This window comes from Schistocerca serialis, chromosome 11 (assembly GCF_023864345.2).
Source record: "Schistocerca serialis cubense isolate TAMUIC-IGC-003099 chromosome 11, iqSchSeri2.2, whole genome shotgun sequence".
Taxonomy (NCBI): Eukaryota; Metazoa; Arthropoda; class Insecta; order Orthoptera; family Acrididae; genus Schistocerca; species Schistocerca serialis.
The window spans coordinates 130075901-130095827 of NC_064648.1; the positions used below are offsets into that span (position 1 = coordinate 130075901).

Here is a 19927-nt window from a genome sequence, read left to right on the forward strand (position 1 = left end):
GTGTAGTGGAGCGTGCAGTCTAAAAGGAAGGACTTTGTGTATTATTGTATTCAGAAAGTGCAAAGCAGTCACAATTCTTGTGTTGTGAAGGAGCATATAACATTTTAGTAATGAAACAGTTGCTAGACGGTGCACAAGAGTGCCATCTCCCAAGTAACAACATCCAACTCATTATAAAAAGTGGTTAAAGCTCAGTACACCAAATTCATATTCTTGAGGAAAAAGACCCTGTTTCACAAAGCGCCTAGCATCTAGCACACATTGGTCTATCGCTTATTTATATGATATTGAACCTCATCCCTGTTGGTTTTTGAACAAATTCTAAGTTGGTTTCTAAATGGATCATAAGTTGATTTTTGAATGTGTGCATAATGTACATGATATTTCTGCCATAGGAATCCCAGTCCCACCTAGAAATAAATTTTCCTGCAGACAAAAGGGTACGGGGCTATATGAGATCTGCAGAATAAAGCCGAACGGGTGAATGCCAGTCGCTGTATATGTGGTTGACTGGGTTTGCAAATAATCAGCTTTGTTAGAATTACTAGCAAAATCCATAGATTCAGACTACCAGAGTGGAAATAAATGAGTAACAGGAATAACAGGTAACAAAGATCATGTATTATCTTCTCGGTGTATCCAAGAAAATGAGATTTTGACAGAAAATTTGTGGCCAGACCGCTAGTAAGGGCCAGTTGTACAATCCCCAGCCAGCAGCCACTAAAGTTCTATTCTGGGAGTAGCGCGGCAAACGTGTTGTACGAACACGTAATAACTCCTAACTGAAGAATAAATGCGGTGTAACTAAACTGGTGATTGTGGCCAGGTTAAGCGGAGAAGTAGTTTTGACACTGGCAGGAATAGTTACTGAATTAGTCATGACAAGATTGTTTGTTAGAACGAGGAAGAAGAAGAAGAAAACGGGGACATCACACAAATTGTGGAAGAATACGACGATCCCAAATTTATATAAAAATTTTGTTCTACTACTCTTCGATCTCATACTTCAGAAGCCAGAGAGTATGAATGAAATGTGAAACTATTTCCTAACATACAACGTTTTGCTTGTCATTTAATATTGGTACTTCATGAATTATATTCTGTCGTGTTACAAAAATGACCATTTGTACCATAACAGTCTCATTTATTTGGTGTGTGTTAAAATTGCTGAAATATTAGGCAGGCCTATTTAGTTTTATCTAGCAGACAGTGACGAAATACATATAAACAGACTGAGAAACCACACCAGTCTTAGGTACTACTTGTATTAACAGCTATTCCAGTGTTAAAGGACAACATTGAGTTTTCCTGTTCAAAATATTTGACAGACTTTGATGAGGTAATAGATTCTTTTGCAGAAAGGAAAGCACGCCATGTAAAGCTGTAGCAAGATTAGAGAAAAAAATGCTAGGGCTTCAGGATTGAAGAAATATGTACTACTGTCTTGCTTGTTTCTTGTCTTTACTGGTTTCATGGATCATATATTTAATTTTATTAATAGGCAACAAAGAGTTTCTGAGGAGTTCTTGTTCTCCAGGTTACAAATTCCATCCAGTATTAACTGTGAGTTATTTTTGAGGGGGGGGGGGGGGGGCGGCAGGATGTCAAACCGGCCGACTATACGACATTTTAATTTCAACTGTCCTGAATATAGTTTGATGGCACCCATCACAAAATATTACACGTTTGAATTCCACAGAGTGAAATACAGTGACATGCAGTTGAAGAATACCACGTGAAGAGACGTGACGCTGCACTTTCACACACTTAAGACCAAATAATATCTTAGATTTCCTTGAAGACATATGTTTTGTGGTGGTGGTGGTGGTTAGTGTTTAACGTCCCGTCGACAACGAGGTCATTAGAGACGGAGCGCAAGCTCGGGTGAGGGAAGGATGGGGAAGGAAATCGGCCGTGCCCTTTCAAACAAACCATCCCGGCATTTGCCTGAAGCGATTTAGGGAAATCACGGAAAACCTAAATCAGGATGGCCGGAGACGGGATTGAACCGTCGTCCTCCCGAATGCGAGTCCAGTGTGCTAACCACTGCGCCACCTCGCTCGGTCCTATATGTTTTGTGTATTGGACTCTTCAGAAAGATGTGCGCTACAAGGTGAACATATTTTATATATTTGAAAAGTCGATTTTTAAAATTTTTGGCGTCCTACCTCAAATACTGGAGGGAGGGGGAGTGCCAGTATCTAGTATTGCCCCTTTCGGAAATATTGTAGATCTAAGGCTGATAAACGAGTTGTATGGGGGAGGTGGGTAGTCTCCTGTGACCCGTGTTTATGTTTGAAAACAAAATAGATTTCTGCGGCCGGGAGTTATCAAGTGAATTAAAATACATTCACATAATTACGGAAGGCTAAAATATGTTTTACGAGTGTAATCCCAAAAGTAAGGTCTCCTATTTTTGTTATAAGTACAGAACTCTCTTTGTGTGGCAGTTGGTCACACTGTTATTGAGAGTGCTTCACGTGTTGTGTGTAAACATGCACACGTCACGCTGAGCTGCTCAGTCTTGGCTTGGCAGCCGTTGAGAATGTAGCTCCTGTTGGATGTTACTGGCAAGTGCGAATTGCGTGAAGTTAATCGGTTTTTTGAATGCAAAAAGGATTGCGCCAATTGAAATCCATTGCCAATTGACGGAAGTGTATGGTGAGTCGTGCATGGATGTCAAAAATGTTCGTAGAATTTTAACGGAAACATTGAACTTCCGGAAGGTGCGTGCAAGATGCTGACCAAGGACCACATGCGGCAAAGGGTTGATGCTTCCCATGCATTTCTTCACCGCCTTGCACCCAAACAGGCCAACTTTCTGGACTCAATTCTCACGGGTGACGAAATCTGAGCATACAACTTTACACCTGAGACCAAGCAACAATCACACCAGTGGCCGCATCCTTCTTCACCAAAGCTGCGGAAATTCAAACACACACAGTCTGCCGGTAAAGTCATGACAACCGTTTTTTGGGATCTGAAAGGGGTACCGTTGGTCGACTTTACACCCACTGGCACCACAGTTAACGCTGACAGGTACTGTGGGACTGGAAAAACTCAAGCGGGCAATTCAGAACAGGAGAAGAGGAATGATGAACAAGGGTGTACACATTCTCCGTGACAACGTTCGCCCACACATCACTCGGCAAACTGTTGCTCTCCTGCAACAGTTCCAGTGGAACATAATCACCCACCCACCCTATAGTCCTGAACTGGCGCCCAGTGACTGTCACCTGTTCCCTGGGTTAAAAGAACAGTTGGCCAGAAAGTGATTCACCTCTGAACAGCATGGCGGCAAGCTGGTATAATACGGGTAATTATGTTGAAAAATAGTTAAATGTTAAAGCTGTAAACTGATGTAAACCGCTGTAGAAATAACAGCGCTGTGTACTTCAAAAATAGGAGACCTTTTTTCTTGGTATTACCCTCGTAGTTGCAGATTTTATTTTATTCCCACACTTCTGACAGTCAAGCATTAATCACCTTGCAGACCAATGAAGCAAGGTAACGGCTGATAAACTGTGGCCCTCGTCTGTGGGCCAAAAGTCGACAAAATTCCAGGGCTAGAAAGTTTTAACAGCCGGGACGTCAATGCTTATCGGACTTTTCACATCACAGAGGTCTACAATAAAGACATGGGTAAATCATATTACCTGCCGTCAATGCCGTTCGTTCTGAGGACCAGGAATCATAGTAAACTAAATGAATAGGAATCTGTGTCAGTGTGGGTTAAAGGTGCTGACCATTGTAAGAGCAATTAAACTTGTAGGTGATCTCGCCCGTTATTACAGAAATGAAATAAATCTTTCCTAGTCCTTACAAAAAAAAAATTATTAATTACAATATTGCATCAGCCACATGCGAGATACTCTCTGTGAGTGATCACCTTGTTCGTTACGCAACCGCTTATCGCTCTTTGTTAACAAATGTGACAAGCCAAATGAGACGCACCAACAAATGCATGCTGCTAGTGTAACTACAGGACGTGTCCAGGATATCCACTTTTCAGACTTAGAAAATTTCGGATTCACAGCATTAGCCGAGAACAGCTAAGCGTACATCGAGAACCGGGGGCTCAAGGAGGCAATAGCTTTGCCTATATAAGTAATGAATCTGGAAAGAAGTCGTCAGACTTCGTGCAGCTGCGCGAGCAACAGCATTGGACCACTCACACAGAAGATGCCACTACTTGCTAAACCCCAGATGTGCACATTGTGTGTGTGTGTGTGTGTGTGTGTGTGTGTGTGTGTGTGTGTGTTCACATTTCCACTTATATGAAATGTCAACTAATCGCTGAAGAGGACGCGGTCCAGAAAATGTTTGGCATGCTGCAACATTTTGTTTGCAAAGTTGCTATGTAAACCGTAGCTGTATGTTTTAGAGCTTGTAAACCGCAAACAATAAGGACGTAGAATGAGATTTTCACTCTGCAGCGGAGTGTGCGCTGATATGAAACTTCCTGGCAGATTAAAACTGTGTCCCCGACCGAGACTCGAACTCGGGACCTTTGCCTTTCGCGGGCAAGTGCTCTACCATCTGAGCTATCGAAGCACGACTCACGCCCGGTCCTCAAAGCTTTACTTCTGCCAGTATCTCGTCTCCTACCTGCTAGTTCTGCAAGGTTCGCAGGAGAGCTTCTGTAAAGTTTGGAAGGTAGGAGACGAGATACTGGCAGAAGTAAAGCTGTGAGGACTGGGCGTGAGTCGTGCTTTGGTAGCTCAGATGGTAGAGCACTTGCCCGCGAAAGGCGAAGGTCCCGAGTTCGGGTCTCGGTCGGGCACATAGTTTTACGCTGCCAGGAAGTTTCAATAAGGACATAGTTGTCTCCTTAAGTCACCACATAGATACATAGATGTCAATATAATTATTAATTTGCAACTTGCCTTCCAGACTGATTTCTTCACATTGTGCGTAAAACACTGTCTCACTCATTTAACACATTCTTTTGTTGCATACGCATGTGCACATGTATACAAACAAAATTGTTTGTATTGCCTTTGATAATTCTAAGTTGAATGTAATAAATAATACAAAACCGAAAAAGCCTGATATTCATTTTGACACACCAAGGACAATAAGATCCAGTGTGTAGTAACATTTTCAAAAGTTTGAGAAACATACCAGTAGTTAGTTCTTATTTTGTACTAATTTTTATGGTGTAATGTCCATTTTATTTAATACATTTATCACAACTTCAACATGTTCATATCTCAACACTCAATGCTTAACTTTGTCCAGTGTTGCTGTAGCTTTTGATATTTTAAGAACTGGAAAAGGTTCACATTCATCCTTGTCTTTACTTTCTTCACTTGTCGATATCGTCAATTGGTAACCTACTTCAATTCCAATTTTTCTCGAAGTAAGTGTATGCTCTGTTTACATTGTAAAAAATACTCAGCCCAATAACTTTTGATCTTTAACCTCCAGAATTTTGCAGATGGAACAAAGGGTAGATAGTGGCCTGTGAGCTGTTTCTTTACTTACTTCTGTACCTTAGTTGAATTACAGTATCATAATGAAAGTTGTTAAGAGTGATTATTACTTTCATGAAATAGTGTGTTGTATCCTAATGCCTGAAAGTAACAGCACTGGATGAATAGCAATTTTTAATGTTTTTGTTTTGCAGTATACATGTATATCTTCACAACTTACGACTTTAGTAACTTCGAAACTATACAAGATATTAACGAATGGTTTCTAGCAAATGATAAGATTACTCATAAAATTTATTCTACCTTCCAGGTCATACAATTTTGATGCGAAATGGAACCTGAAAACCTGCTAAAATGTGGATACCAGTGGATAAAGCTCAATGTGTGTGGCCTGGTATATACAGATGATATCAGATACCGAAGTGCAATGATCCTTTCGGACTTGGAATACATCATTTATGGAAACAGGTAGTGTTCTCCATAAAAAGGGGCTGGTCACCCATCAGTTTCAGATGCCAGTGTGGACAGTGTATGGCAGGCATTTGCAAGGAGTTCTATAAAATCTGTATGTACTGCAGCCAGAGAGTTGGAAATGAGAAGATCGATATTGCACAATGTCTTGCATAAGCGGTAATGGCTCTATCCCTACATGCAGCTGCTTCAGGCATTAAAGCCTATGGACAAACCTAGGTGCGAACAATTTGGAGTGGGTATTTTATGCAGGATTAATGCAACCATTGAATTTTTGGAAAAGATTTCTTCCTTCGATATTGCAACATTTCATGTATCCAGCAAACTGAATTGTCATAACGTTTTTATGTAGGATTTGCCACATCCTCATGTTAGACATGAAATGGAAAGAGACAGTTGTAAGGTCAATGTTAGATGTAGACTGATCCCCAGTTGCATCACTGATTCATTCTTTCCCATCACTGCCATCAACAGTGGTGTTAACATGGACATGCTACAAGAGTTTACTGTGCCACAATTGGAACACCTGCAGCCTGGTGTCATATTCCAGTAAGACAGGGCACCACTTCACTGGCCCCTAAATGTACTTTAATTTCTATGTAAAAGGTTTCCAGGTAGGTGGATTGGACGAGATGGTCCAACTTCAAGTGCACCATGATCCCCTGACCTTACACCACTAATTTTTTCCTGGGGTTTTTTGAAGGATGCGGTATATTGAACCAGGGCTAGAGACCTACAGGAATTGAAGGCACACATTTGCAATCCACTTGAACATGTCAACATGGAGATCTTGAATAGTACGTGGAGAGAAATGGAATTCCAACTAGGCATTATCCGTCCTATTAAGGGTGTACGCATTGATTTGTGTGAATGAGGAAACAAAATTTAGTTATCTGATCATGTAAATTTTATTTGTGTGAAAATACATAACTTACTTAACTGTTGAATTTCATTATTCAGTACACTCTAGATCCTGCTATTCTGAAATAACTGTTGCTCAGTTCCATGGGTGAACTTCAGGTATCCTTTCAGTTGTTGGTTAATCAACAGTGGGCTGTCTTTTTCAGTAACAATGTAAAAAGCATCAGCATGTGCTATGTCCAAGAAGTTATTTCGAAAAAAAAATCTTTTTTTCTTATGAACTTCTGCTAAAACAGCTTGTATTTGTAGTGGGCTCCATTGTTCATAGAAAGCTTGTTATTTTGATGTATAATTTCTTGCCTCCTGTGCCAGAATTTGTGGTCTTTCCCACATCCCCCACAACAAGCGTGACACTTTGTAGTATAGTTAATTTTCCCATATGTAAATTGTAAAAAAAAAGAAAACCATTAATTTTTATGTGAGTGAGAGTAGTGTTTTCATTATGTCGTGCAGGTAATATCAAAGAATTTAGATATTGCTGATGAAATACTCACTGCTGAGCCATTTTCAGGCTGCTTGTGGGCCAGCCTGTTTGCATAGTGCTCATATCCTCAGCTAAAACTTGCAAAGTAACATCCGTGCATTTCACTTGTTTTGTGAAACTAATATGTTGACATCATTTCTCTGTGTTGAGTTATACGCAGCCAGTGGGTGGACAGTAAATGGCAACCAATCAACAAGTTTTAACTAGGTATACCTTCATGCATGTTTTTCTGCATGTCAGGGGTTTCTGTTACATACACGGCACTTCACACTGATTGTGAGAAAACATTATTAATCAGCACTGATGGTCAACTTGGTCCCTAGCACCCACTAGTGGGCGTCCGAACCTTCATAGCAGGCAGTAGACAGGTGGAGGTCAAAATATTTACATTAGGGTTTCACAGAAATTTGAAAAAAATATTGGGTTAGTAAGTATTATTCTATACTTTCACTTGATGCAACTCTACTTTATCAATTTTATAACGTTGAGTTACTTCCCCACTTTAGAAATCATCATTACCGTGGAATGGTGGATGGTCAGAAAATTTTAATACTAAAGCTGCATTTTCCTAGATGTAGGAAAATTTATCGCCTGTGGAATGCGCTTGTCTTTTGCTGTCCGAAGTGGGCCGCAGGACACTTTGTGAAATGTTTTTGTAGGTGTGGGGCAGTGCATGTACAAACATAAAAAGTTGAAAGTTGTATTTTATAATTCAGCAACTGTACATGACAGTGATATGAGAACTACCTTCTTACGTCTTTCATTAACACAATGAAAATTTGGTGCTACTTTTCATGCTAATCAATACTTTTCACGATTTTTGGACAGCATGTTTATAGAGATGAAGCAGCAATTAGTATTATTAATCCCACATCAACAACACCATATGAACACACAAGCTGCTACCATGACGACGGCATCCTCGCTACACGGACTAGAGGGTGCCTGATATACGCTTTATAGCCTGTGGCAACGGCGTCCTCTCCACAGGGAGTAGAGGGCTCTGTAGTCCTTCCATATTAGCTGTTTTAGTAAATTGACTCAAATGTTTTCTATGTAAATGTACAAATAGATATATTGTAATACAAGACGACACCAGTTTTTGTGTGCCACAAATTGCTTATGGCACATGATGTAATATACTTTTACGAGTTGACTACGGAACATTTGTTGTTATTTCATAATTAACACTATAATTGTAACTCTTTTTAAATGAAATGGTTTCGCCTTCTGTTATTTACTGTAACTTAAATTTACGTTAAACCAAGGTGACTAGTAATTACATGTAATAAACTGTATTAAATACCATTGATCGCCACTGGGGGGTGTTGCTGTCTATTCACATGATACCAGCATGCTATTTAAGCCCATACGAAGGGTGAGTCTCGCATAGTTTCCTGCTGTTATGTAGACAGGAGTGACACCGCCAACAGTCGACCAATGGGTAACATACTTTAAATTTACGTAATTTTAGCTGTAGTATAATGGAGTCTTTCTGACAAATATCTATAATTTCACAGTGTAAACGTCCAGATGATAATGACCCCTACGACGGGTTGAAACCGGTTGGCTGTATAATAATAATAATAATAAATGCGATTAAGACTGTTTTTGAATAATTAATATATATCACGCCATACCTCCCAAACTAGGTGTTGTACAACACAATTTTATAACTGGCTTCAGTATCATATGTTAATGGGTGAAAACTTTCTGGCCAATAGTTAGTAACAGTGAAGTAATAAATTAAAATGTGTGACTTGGAATTTCTAGCAAACCAGCATCTGAAATGTATTATTTGACAAACTTTTTCACTCTACATTTTTTTGTGGGAGATCAAAGAAAGAAAAATTTTCAGAAAGGTTTGAAAACATTTTAATAGTTTTTTGGAAGTTTGTCGGTGCTACAGTTTTCTTTAGATGAGAGTAGTATTTTGTAGTTCATTGACGCCATGCGACTTCAAGTGTGCTGCAATGAACATTTTGGTATTAAAGGCACAGTGGACTGCGGCGCAACAATAGGTAGTGGGGACAGCGAAGGCAAAAGGTGCAGTGGAGCGTGCAGTCTAAAGGGAAGGAGACTGTGTGTTATTGGGAAGATTATTCAGAAAGTGCAAAGCAGTCTCACAAATCTCCATGTGTTGTGAAGGATCAAATAACATTTTAGTAACAAAACAGTTGCGAGGCGATGGAGAAGAGTACCAGTTCCCTCTGCCTTATCACTCAAACGTACCGGAAATCAATGCCCTGGTTGACAGTTATGTCAAAGCTAAGGGATTCACCGTGAGCAACAGATTCACTGATTACTTCGGTGGGATGAATTTTAAGTCATTCACGGTACTAATCACAGTAACAACATCCAACTCATTATAATGGTGGTTAAAGCTCAGTACACGTGAATTTACTGATGTTTTATATTGGACATAATCAAAGACATTTCTTCTTACATGTTTCATTCAGTTTTCTTCAGCTTTCTCCCCAAATTAACTCATTTTTGCATAAAGTTTCTCATGCCAGTGTCAGCTGTGTTCCACAAAATATGCCGTTTGGACACGAATTTGATAAGTTGCTCATTGTTTGAGACAGAGAATCAGTCAGCTGACATTTCAGGTGAATAATTAGATCAGAAGAATTACGTAGTCTTACTGCCTGTACATGTGAAAAAAATATTGCAGCTGTCATGTGGTATTCTCCAGCTGCTCAGTTGACTTTCCCACTACAAGCGCCCTCAAGCAAATTGCTGCAGTGTGCGAGACATACCCTTTCTGAGGCGTGCAAGCGTGTCCCACAGTGGCACTGTTTTGCCGGACGATAGGCAAATGGTCTGCTATGTTCACATTGTGCGAGTGGGGAGCGCAGTCTCCCACACATTTTATGCAGCACGTTGCGGGAAATTCCCGCAGCTAGGAAAACATTGCAGTGATGCAAAAGTGGATGGTAGGTAAAAAAGGTTCACAACCCCTGCTTTAATAAATCAGACTGCCACGTATAAAACAACTTCAAATATGTGTTTACTTTATAGGTGCTCAGCAGCATTTTGGGCAACAGGTTTCCTGCAGCAAACTTGATCAACTGCCAGCGTTTCAGCTTCTTCCCAAATTGGGAAGTTTCCAGGTGATACAAAGTTTTCCCTGTTTCTGCATCCATCTGTTAGTTTCCACACCACTGACACTTTGGGGATTCTTCCGTCCTTCAGGCATAGAACGTGGCCCACAAGTGTCATTCTTCTTTCAGCAATGGTATTGTTTGGGCTGTGCAGACAACCATTTGAAACTTGGTCACTATAGCTAATACCAAAAATTTACCCCGAGTGTCATCAGTGAGAAACACTTAAATCGTGTGTCAATTTTGTTGACATTTCCTAGGTTCCGCACCAGTGCCTGGCCGTCACTAGGACGAGAGACAGGAGTGCACCTGGAGCTTAGTATGAGTACTTCTAGAGTCTTAATTCCTGTGTGGATCAGATTGCGTGGAAGACTGCAGAAGCCCTTCCCAATTCAGCTAGTGATGCCTGCATCTACATCTACATCTCCACTACACTGAAGTGACAAGTCACAGAATTCTTCGTAATATCTTCTCGAGCCTGATTTTGCCCAACATAGTGCAGCAATTTGACGTGGCACGGACTTGAAAAATCGTTAGCAGCATCCCACAGTAGTAATGAGCCAAGCTGCCTCTATAGCTGTCAGTGTTCATGAAAGTATTGCCAGTGCAGGGCTTTGTGTTAGTGTGGGATTTTGTGGAGAACTGTCACGTGAATGTTCAATGAGATTCGTGTTGGGTAATCTTGGTAATCAAATCATTCACTTGAATTGTTCAGAATGTTCTTCAAACCAATCACAAACAGTTGTGACCCATTCACATGGCGAATTGTCACTCCATCGTTGTTTGGGAAAATGAAGTCCAGGAATGGCTGCAGGTGGTCTCCAAGTATTGAAGTAAAACCGCACTTGAACCCTGCCGTCAGCTCCTACCATCTGAAATTGGGGTTCATCTCACCAGTACACAATTTTCCAGCCACCTAGGATCCGACCGTTAGTCACAAGCTCAGGAGAGGTGCTGCAGACGATGTTGTGCTGTTAGCAAAGGCACTCGCATCGTTTGTCTGTTGCTGTAGCAGTTAATACCAGATTTCAGGACCGAGCGAGGTGGTGCAGTGGTTAAACACTGGACTCGTATCCGGGAGGACGACCGTTCAATCCCGCATCCGGCCATCCTGATTTAGGTTTTCCGTGATTTCCCTAAATCGCTCCAGGCAAATGCCGGGATGGTTCCTTTCAAAGGGCGCGGCCGACTTCCTTCCCCGTCTTTCCCTAATCCGATGAGACTGATGACCTTGCTGTCTGGTCTCCTTCCCCAAAAACAACCCAACCAGATTTCACTGCACTTTCCTAACAGGTGGGTTTGTCGAAGTCCCACTGATTTCTGTGATTATTTCACACAGTGTTGCTTGTTTCTTAGCACTGGCAACTCCACACAGCACCACTGCTCTCGGTCGTTAAATGGAGGCCATCAGCCACTGCGTTGTCTGTAGTGAGAGGTAATGCGTGAAATTCGGTATTCTTGACACTGTGGATCTCGGAAAATTGAATTGTCAGATAATTTCCAAAAGGGAATGTTTCACGTGTCCATCTCAGACTAGCATTTCGCATCCACAGTCCGTTAATTCCTGCCGTGTGATGATAGTCGTGTTGGAAATCTTTTTACGTGAATCACCTGAGTGCACATGACAGCTCCCTGTTGTACTGCCATTGTATACCTTGCGTGTGCAATGATAGTGCCATCTGTTTATGTGCATATGGCTTTCCCATTATTTACGGATAAAACTGCTGAGATATGGGAATTGGTTAACACCTTGCTGTACCTTCTGTTGCAGTGTAAGTTGAGTAGGTACATTTCCACTTATGCATATTGTTTTTGTTTCATCACTATTTCTTTACAGTCCTAAAGAAATGGCTGCTCCACCCAGCTCGGTAACTATTAGTTGAAAGCTGTGTTGTGTTTCTGTCAACAGAAAAATGTAGTCAGCAAAATCCAGGTTCTTAAATCTGTATAACACGACACACCGTAGGTGTAAAAGTGAAGTAAGGTTGACCTGCCATCTAGCAGCAAAACAGGCAAAGCTATGGTTCTATCATTTTAGCAGACTGTTCATCTGCCAGGTTGAAGTAGGAGCAGTTCTGTTAACACAGGTGGCACTTGGTATTGGGAGCGCCTATATTGTTGGCGACACCCCAAATCGATTTTGGCTTCCCGACCAGTGTTCAGTTTATACTGCGGAGCTTTACGCTGTTCTCCAGGCTGTCCAGTACATCTATTGCCATCAGCGGGTACAGAATGTTATCTGCTCAGACTCTCTCAGCTCTCTCCAAGCTCTGTACCCTGTCCACCCTCTGGTCCACCAGATTCAGGACCTCTGTGGCATTCCTATGGATCCCAAGACTTGTTGGTATCTGTGGAAATAAGGCGGCCGATATAGTGGCCAGGGCTGCAGTCTCTCTTCTTCGGCTAGCAATTCGCATGATTCCTTCGCCGATCTATGGAATGTTTTATGTCGTCATGTTGCTCTTTTATGGCACGCACATTGGTCGACACTTCCCAGTAATAAATTGCGGGACGTGGAAGCTCTTCCCTGTGCTTGGACCTCTTCCTCCCGAACTCGGCGTCGGGAGGAGGTAATTTTAACTAGACTCCGGATAGGGCTCTGTCTTTTTAGCCATCGACATCTTTTAAACGGCGATTCTCCCCCACTCTGTCCCCACTGCTCTCAACTGTGGACGGTGAGACACCTTTTACTTGAGTGCCCCTATTTTACTCCGTTACGCGCCCGTCTACAGCTGTCGCCTGATATATCTTCCATTTTAGCAGATGACACGCCATCAGCCGATCGTGTTCTCGAGTTCATTAGTGCCAGTGAGATGACATCAGTCATTTGAAGCTCCTTTTGGGGACAAACAACCCCCCTTCTATAGTGGTTTTTTAAGCTTTCCTTCTGTTTTTTGGTTTCCACACTTTTTTGAGTTTTGCTCCCATTGCTACTGGTTTCCAGTTTCGTTTTTTTTAGCTTTTCCTAAGTCACAGACCGGGTGCTAATGACCGTAGCAGTTTTGCGCCCTAAAACCATAACAAAAAACCACACAGGTGGCATCTGTTCTATTCTGTCGTGTGTCCGTGTGTGTGCAGTAGAGGCGGTGACTCCGCGTGCACAGAACGCAGCCTTGCGAGCGGGCTGTCTACTAGTTATAGTTTTCCGCAGCAGACAAAACACACGGATCGATTCGTCGATTCCACATAGTATCCTGGGTATTTTTTCCACTAAGAAGTAGCTTATAAATACATTAACGAAACAAATGAAATATCTTTTTTGTATCCCCATTGAAAGAAATCTCTATATCTAATGATAGCTTCTTATTGTAGCAATGAAATGGAATAAAAAGAGCTTTCAAGTGATGATTGAAGAATACAGCAACGAAAGGTGTCGCTATGACCTAGCATATTTTGTACCACAATAAGGCAATCTACAGATCTACAAATGATTCATTCTGGGTTTATACAAGTTAATGTGCCTATAATTTTACTTTTGATATATATATATATATATATATATATATATATATATATATATATATATGTATGTATATATATCACATAAATTAGTGAAAGTAGCACATGCATTTGATTCTGTAACATCTGTATTATTTCAACACACCAGGAAGGAAAGCTTCGCCAGAATAGGAGAAAAAGTGAGAACAGTTGTCTGGTGTAATGAATGAGGAATGTAAAGCACGCTTAGCCTCCTTACGTTTGCATTATTCAGCTGAACTCATAAAGATGGGGGGAAAAAACGCATAGTAGCTCAGGCGGGACCACCCATAAACTAAGCGTGTGGTGGTTCGACCTGTTGGCGTATTTGAAAGGCCACATAGTGCCTAGAAAACTGCTGAAAAATATCCCAATCTCCGTCGTGAGTACTAATTTTTGTCACTGTCATTGCACATTTTCTGCATTATGTAAGATAGGTTATCCTGTTGTAGGAATCTACATTGATATCAACGGTTAATTTCCGATAGTAAAAATATACTTCACAGGGTTTGGACACGTCCACTTAGTGCAGAAATTGTTGATTTGTGCGATATGTGCTAGTGCTTTCAAATACTATGCTTCCACTTTGTGTGTGCTCCCCATGTCATTTCTGTGAGTGAAAACATTCACATGTCAAATGCACAGCAGTGGAAACTTTGATGCAAGCACACTGGTAGTAATAAATGAAATTAACTTAAAATACCCCAAATACATGTACGGCAGACCGGTGGACTGAGAGCATTTTTTGTGGTCTATTGTGCAGAAGCATCCACTAGACTTTTTGAAAAATCTGATACATCACTGTATGTAGTAGTTGGCAGAGATGCTCGTGTATCAGTTTCAGAAGAGGTAATGTCAATGATCTTTAATAGGAACTGCTGAGCAATTTATTTGTTTGTAACGTACTCTAATGCCTAAGACAATCAAAAGCAATGTGAAGTTGGACTGCAAAAATTCACACCTATCTGTCATAGATTGACTTAATTGATGTGTACAGCCGATCTTCTTCTATGGATTGCCGGCTCCGTTGATCTCCAAAACCTTCTTCTTTGAAGAATACTGCTGGTTAACAGGAATTTATAAGACACACTCTCTCTCTCTCCCTATCTCTCTCTCTCTCTCTCTCTCTCTCTCTCTCTCTCTCTCTCTCTCTCTCTCTACTTTGGAAATAATTTAGTGCTCAATGAATACTTTTAGTTCAGTCTTGGTAATTTCAACTTCCACAAATAACATATTCACCATTTCTCACATCAATATTCGAATGTATACAAGTCAACCGATTCGTCTCGCATTAGACTAGATAAAATACATCTGAAATAAAGTTGGTTTAACAACCACATAATTTATGAACCCGTCTTGCCTCTAGAGTGTCCAGCATGTGAAGTACTTAAAAATCTGGAAAAAAATAAAAATCTATTTTACGCTTCGCTCTCACTTCTTGATAATTAACTTCATCCCTGGAGTTGTCCTCTACTTTAGACTTCTTTACCCTTAACAGATACTACGTCTACATATATTCCGACTCGACATTCCTTAATAATTACCAGAATCGATTCCTCTCAGGTTTATGCTCTTTCCTTGCTCATGCCTCCCTATCTACTTGACGTGGAATCCTTCTAGTTATATGTATATATCCAGGGTGGTCCATCGAAAGTTTCAGATGAGATTATCTCCAAAATTATCGAGTAAAATTATCTGGTAAAAAAAAGTGGATAAGACAAGTTCGTAAGCTCAGAGCAGGACATCAAATGATACTAGACGTGATCCACAGCCCCCTCCCCCTTCAGTGGGGCATGGGGCAACTTTTAAATTTTAAATGGAAACACCTATTTTTTATTGCAGATTCGGATTCTCCATAAAAAAGTAATCAAGTTATGTCTGAAACATTTCTAAACCATTGACAGATGGCACTGAAATCGAGAAAAATTAAAATTGTGAAGAACTCGGATTTATTTAGAATGATCCGAGGAGGATGCATGAAATACATACAAAATGTCCACCCATTATTTCATTACGCCAAATTAAGCTATTTTTTATTTTTTACAAAATGTATCCTTCCCACCACAGTATTTGATGGAGGGAGGCAGAATGGTATTAAAATTTCGTTACAGAACTCTTCACAGTTTCATTACTCACCTGACTGTAGCGCTAGCGTGGCCAAACTGGGAACTGCAGCTCAATATAAAGATCAGACGTCACTTAACTTTCAGATTGTGAACCGTAAACATCAACTGACGAAAGTAAATTATTCTTTAGCGAAACATGGCTCACTATTCTCCTACAGAGATTGTTGATATGATGTTAATTTTAGGTGGATGCCATAACAATTACGCTGCAGCTGCAGAATTGTATGTGTATCGTTTCCCAAACAGGTGACATCCAAGGGAAAATATTATTCTAAATTGCACTCGACGAGCTCGAAATGGATACATGCACCGTCCACCTCGTCATCGTGATTACAATGAAAATTACGCCCGTACCCTAACATTCTCGCCTGTGTTCAACTGGATTCTGAAACGAGTAGTCGGTACCCCGGTCGGTGGATAGGATGCGGCGGGCCAATTCAGTGGCCTCCACATTCACCAGACCTAACATCTCCTGATTTTTTCCTTGTGAGGCTATTTAAAAAATACTGTTAATGAAAGACAGCCCACAACGCAAAACGATATGGAGCAACGCATTGTGTGTGCAGCCATACATGGGATGTGCTGCTCAAAACTGTGGACAACTTATGCAGACGATTGACTTCATGCATTGAAGCAAATGGGGATGATTTTGAACAATTTCTTCGTGGGTAATTTCATTATTTAAGCACCCCAAATTGTGAGAGGCAAGGGGACTCACTAATGAAGCACCCCATGGGAACATCATTCTACAAAGTCCATGTCATTGTTCCTGGGTAATACTAAAAGTAGGATACAGTACATTTTGTACAACAGCAGCTTAATTTGGCGTAACGAAAGAACTGGTGCACATTTTTTATCGATTTGATGCGTCTTTCTCGCATAATTCTAAATAAATCAGAGTTCTTCCACAATTTTACTTCTTTCTTGATTTCAGCACCATCTGTCTATGGTTTAAAAAATGTTTCAGACAAAACTTGATTACTCTTTTATGGAGAATCCGAATCTGCAATAAAAAATGGGTGTTCCCATTTAAGATTTGAAAGTTGTCCTCCACCCCACCCAAAGGGATGGGAGTTGGAGCTCACGTGTAGCATCATTTGATGTCCCCCTTTGAGCTTACGAACTTTTCTTACCCACTATTTTTACCTGATGTATAGTTTTTGGGACAATCTCATCCGAAACTTCAGATACACCACCCTGTATATTTTCCTATATATACGTGCGATGTAGAACCGTCACAATAAACAACAATGTGTGCATATTTCCTGCTGTACACAAACCTTCCCTCTCCATCACTTGATGGTTCTCACCTTTTGACAGGTTTCTAGTCAGTATTTTCATTGCTTGTGTATCTTCGTGTGTGTGTGTGTGTGTGTGTGTGTGTGTGTGTGTGTGTGTGTGGCCTGATTCTCGGTCTACTTATTTGAAGTAATTTGTAGGTTATTGGAAACCAGGAAGGACTTCTGCGATGGAAGTAGATGCATATGGAAAGAGGGAGAAATAGACACGTCCTCAAATGAGAAGTAAGAAAGGAAAAAAAAATAGATTTGGTTGCTAAGATTGAAAAAGAGAAAGAAGACAGCCCCAAAGACAGGAAACCCTTCCCACAACCCTTCCCCAGGACCCCCTACCTCGCCGGTGCTTGAGTGACAAGCTGGAGGAGGTTCCTATGGAACAGACATTACCACCGTAACCTTTAAGGTCCCCGAAGAAAATCTTAGCAACCCTGTGGAAATAGCAGTGTCAAATAATCACACACACTTGTTTGCGAGGGTTGTTTGAAAGGTGTGATGTGAGTATTGTGTCATTCATGATATATCTGTTAGTGTAAATCGTGCTTTTACCTACACTACCCAGCCCCTTTCAAAATCTATACAAACGCTCCCGTCTATATCATACCTCATAAAAGGTGTAAAATATTCTATGCAAAATAGAAAATTATACACTATGATAAAATAGTTGTTCTCTCCGTCACATTATATTACATTATTCATAAATATAATATTCTACTCGGTTCGTTTCATGCCTAGAGGTCACTGTTTCTTCCATGGTTCTCTTATGCCAGTCTTTACATTATGTTTATATCCAATTTTCTAAACACTAAAATTACAGGATAGTTTAGTAATTCAGTAATAGACTACAGAATCATGTAAGATTTGAAGGGAATTCAGTGCAGGAAAACTATTCTGGAAGAAACACCGAAAACAACTCGGGATCCGACAGTTGTCACTCCGCCCGTTAACACAGAACGTTAACGTCCCTGCGGGATAAATGTGACTCTGCCCGGATTCCATGTATCTGATATTAACCTCACTGGAGCAAGTGCAAACCAGTAATTCTCGCTGAATTTTGTGTGGAAGTCTCCCCACGGCAAAACAATCACCACTTTACTAGGTAACACAACATCAGGTGAAGTTATTCCATTTTCTACTCTATCCTGGATAAATTTGAATCCTTTCCACAAGTCAGCTATAACCTTGCTGGTATTATTAATTTCGGAAGAAGCAATAGTTGAAATGTTTCCAGAGGTTACTCTCGTGACAACTCCTCGATCTATTATTTCTTAAATGGTTCCTCCAAGCTACATACACTTGTAATAACAAAGCTGGATGCATTCTCTTTGAAATTCCATCCTACATTATTTACTCGTGTACTGACACCTGTAATTTGCAATTCAATAATAGAAATTAATTCCTTAGACTAATCTAGACTCTCTTTTGAAGTACTTAAACCTTGTGTTAAATTATTGTATTCATTATTGTACACGTCTTTTAAAGATTCTAAGTTTTCAATAGGTTTCGATTCTACATTATTACGTTTGGCATCAAATTCAGTTTCCAAATCAACCATGTCTCCACATCAGTTACTAGATTCTTTGCTTTGAGTGTCTACTCTGATGTTCAACAAATCTATATTTGTCATGTCGTACTGATCCTTTAATTTAGAATCCATTGATTTTATTAAGTCTAGGTTTTTATTCAAAATCTCACCTCGAGCATCCAATTTAGAACTTATTGAGTTCATCACTGTCTATTTCTCTACTTAAATTAGCACTCTGTGCACCAAGTTTTTCACTGGAAGTTGCACATATTTCATTTGTCAAAGAAGCACCCTGGTCATCTATTTTATCATTTGAGTATTTACTGAGTCTAAATTAAGACTTCGAGCATTTAAAGTTTTTAGTTCCTTTCTTAAAGAAGTATTTTGAGCCGTCAGTTTGTTTCTTGAAGCTGCTGAATCTGCACTTTGGTCATCAATTTTATCACTTAGTTTTAATCTAATTCACTAATTCAGACCAGTCTGGCACCTCCTCACTCACTTTCATTGCTATGGCTGGTTCTGAAGTTTCTCCAATTCTCTGTGTATCCATATTTGTCTTAGTTTTTGATCAGGTGATCATTTAACGAATTAACTCTAAGCATTGTAACTACACTAATGCAGTTTCTTCGACTTTGTACTCGAACAATTATTATTTTTCGCTCTACGGTGTAGAGTTTAGGCTCCATCAATGAGCAGGTGTGGAATCGACACCGGTGAAAAATAACTGGTGCCGGTGGCATCGGTTGCTGGTTTTCGTGTCTGCATCGGTGTGCCGATGTAGAATCAGCACCGGTTAGCAGCAACTGGTGCCGGTGATGTCTGATGTTGTCTTCGCATCTGCGTTTCTGCGATGCGTGTGGGAGCTGGACATTCCCCACAACGTATCTTCTTAGTTGAATTTAACATTATTACTTTCGTACGTCTTTCACTGTGTTGCATTCACAAAATTTATTTAATTTTTGGACTTAATCCAGTTACATGAAACAGTTCCCTTGTCTTGTTATTCCTGATTGCTATGGCGTCATCTTCTGCTTCGATTTTCTCTCAAAATTGCCATTTTTTTAAAGTCCTGTCATGGTGATATTTGAC

The 19927-nt window shown here is 40.4% G+C and overlaps 1 protein-coding gene and 1 long non-coding RNA gene across 5 annotated transcripts in view; one reads left to right on the forward strand and one right to left on the reverse strand.

Moving 5' to 3' along the window:
• Nucleotides 1-19927, forward strand: part of LOC126426698 (uncharacterized) — a 195018-nt gene that overhangs the window by 173657 nt on the left and 1434 nt on the right. For both annotated transcript variants that reach the window (XR_007576389.1, XR_007576390.1), the window contains one exon: nt 5746-5903. This is a non-coding gene — a long non-coding RNA (uncharacterized LOC126426698). The remainder of the gene's footprint in view (nt 1-5745; nt 5904-19927) is intronic.
• Nucleotides 1-19927, reverse strand: part of LOC126426682 (S-phase kinase-associated protein 2-like) — a 635548-nt gene that overhangs the window by 1215 nt on the left and 614406 nt on the right. The window lies entirely within an intron of this gene.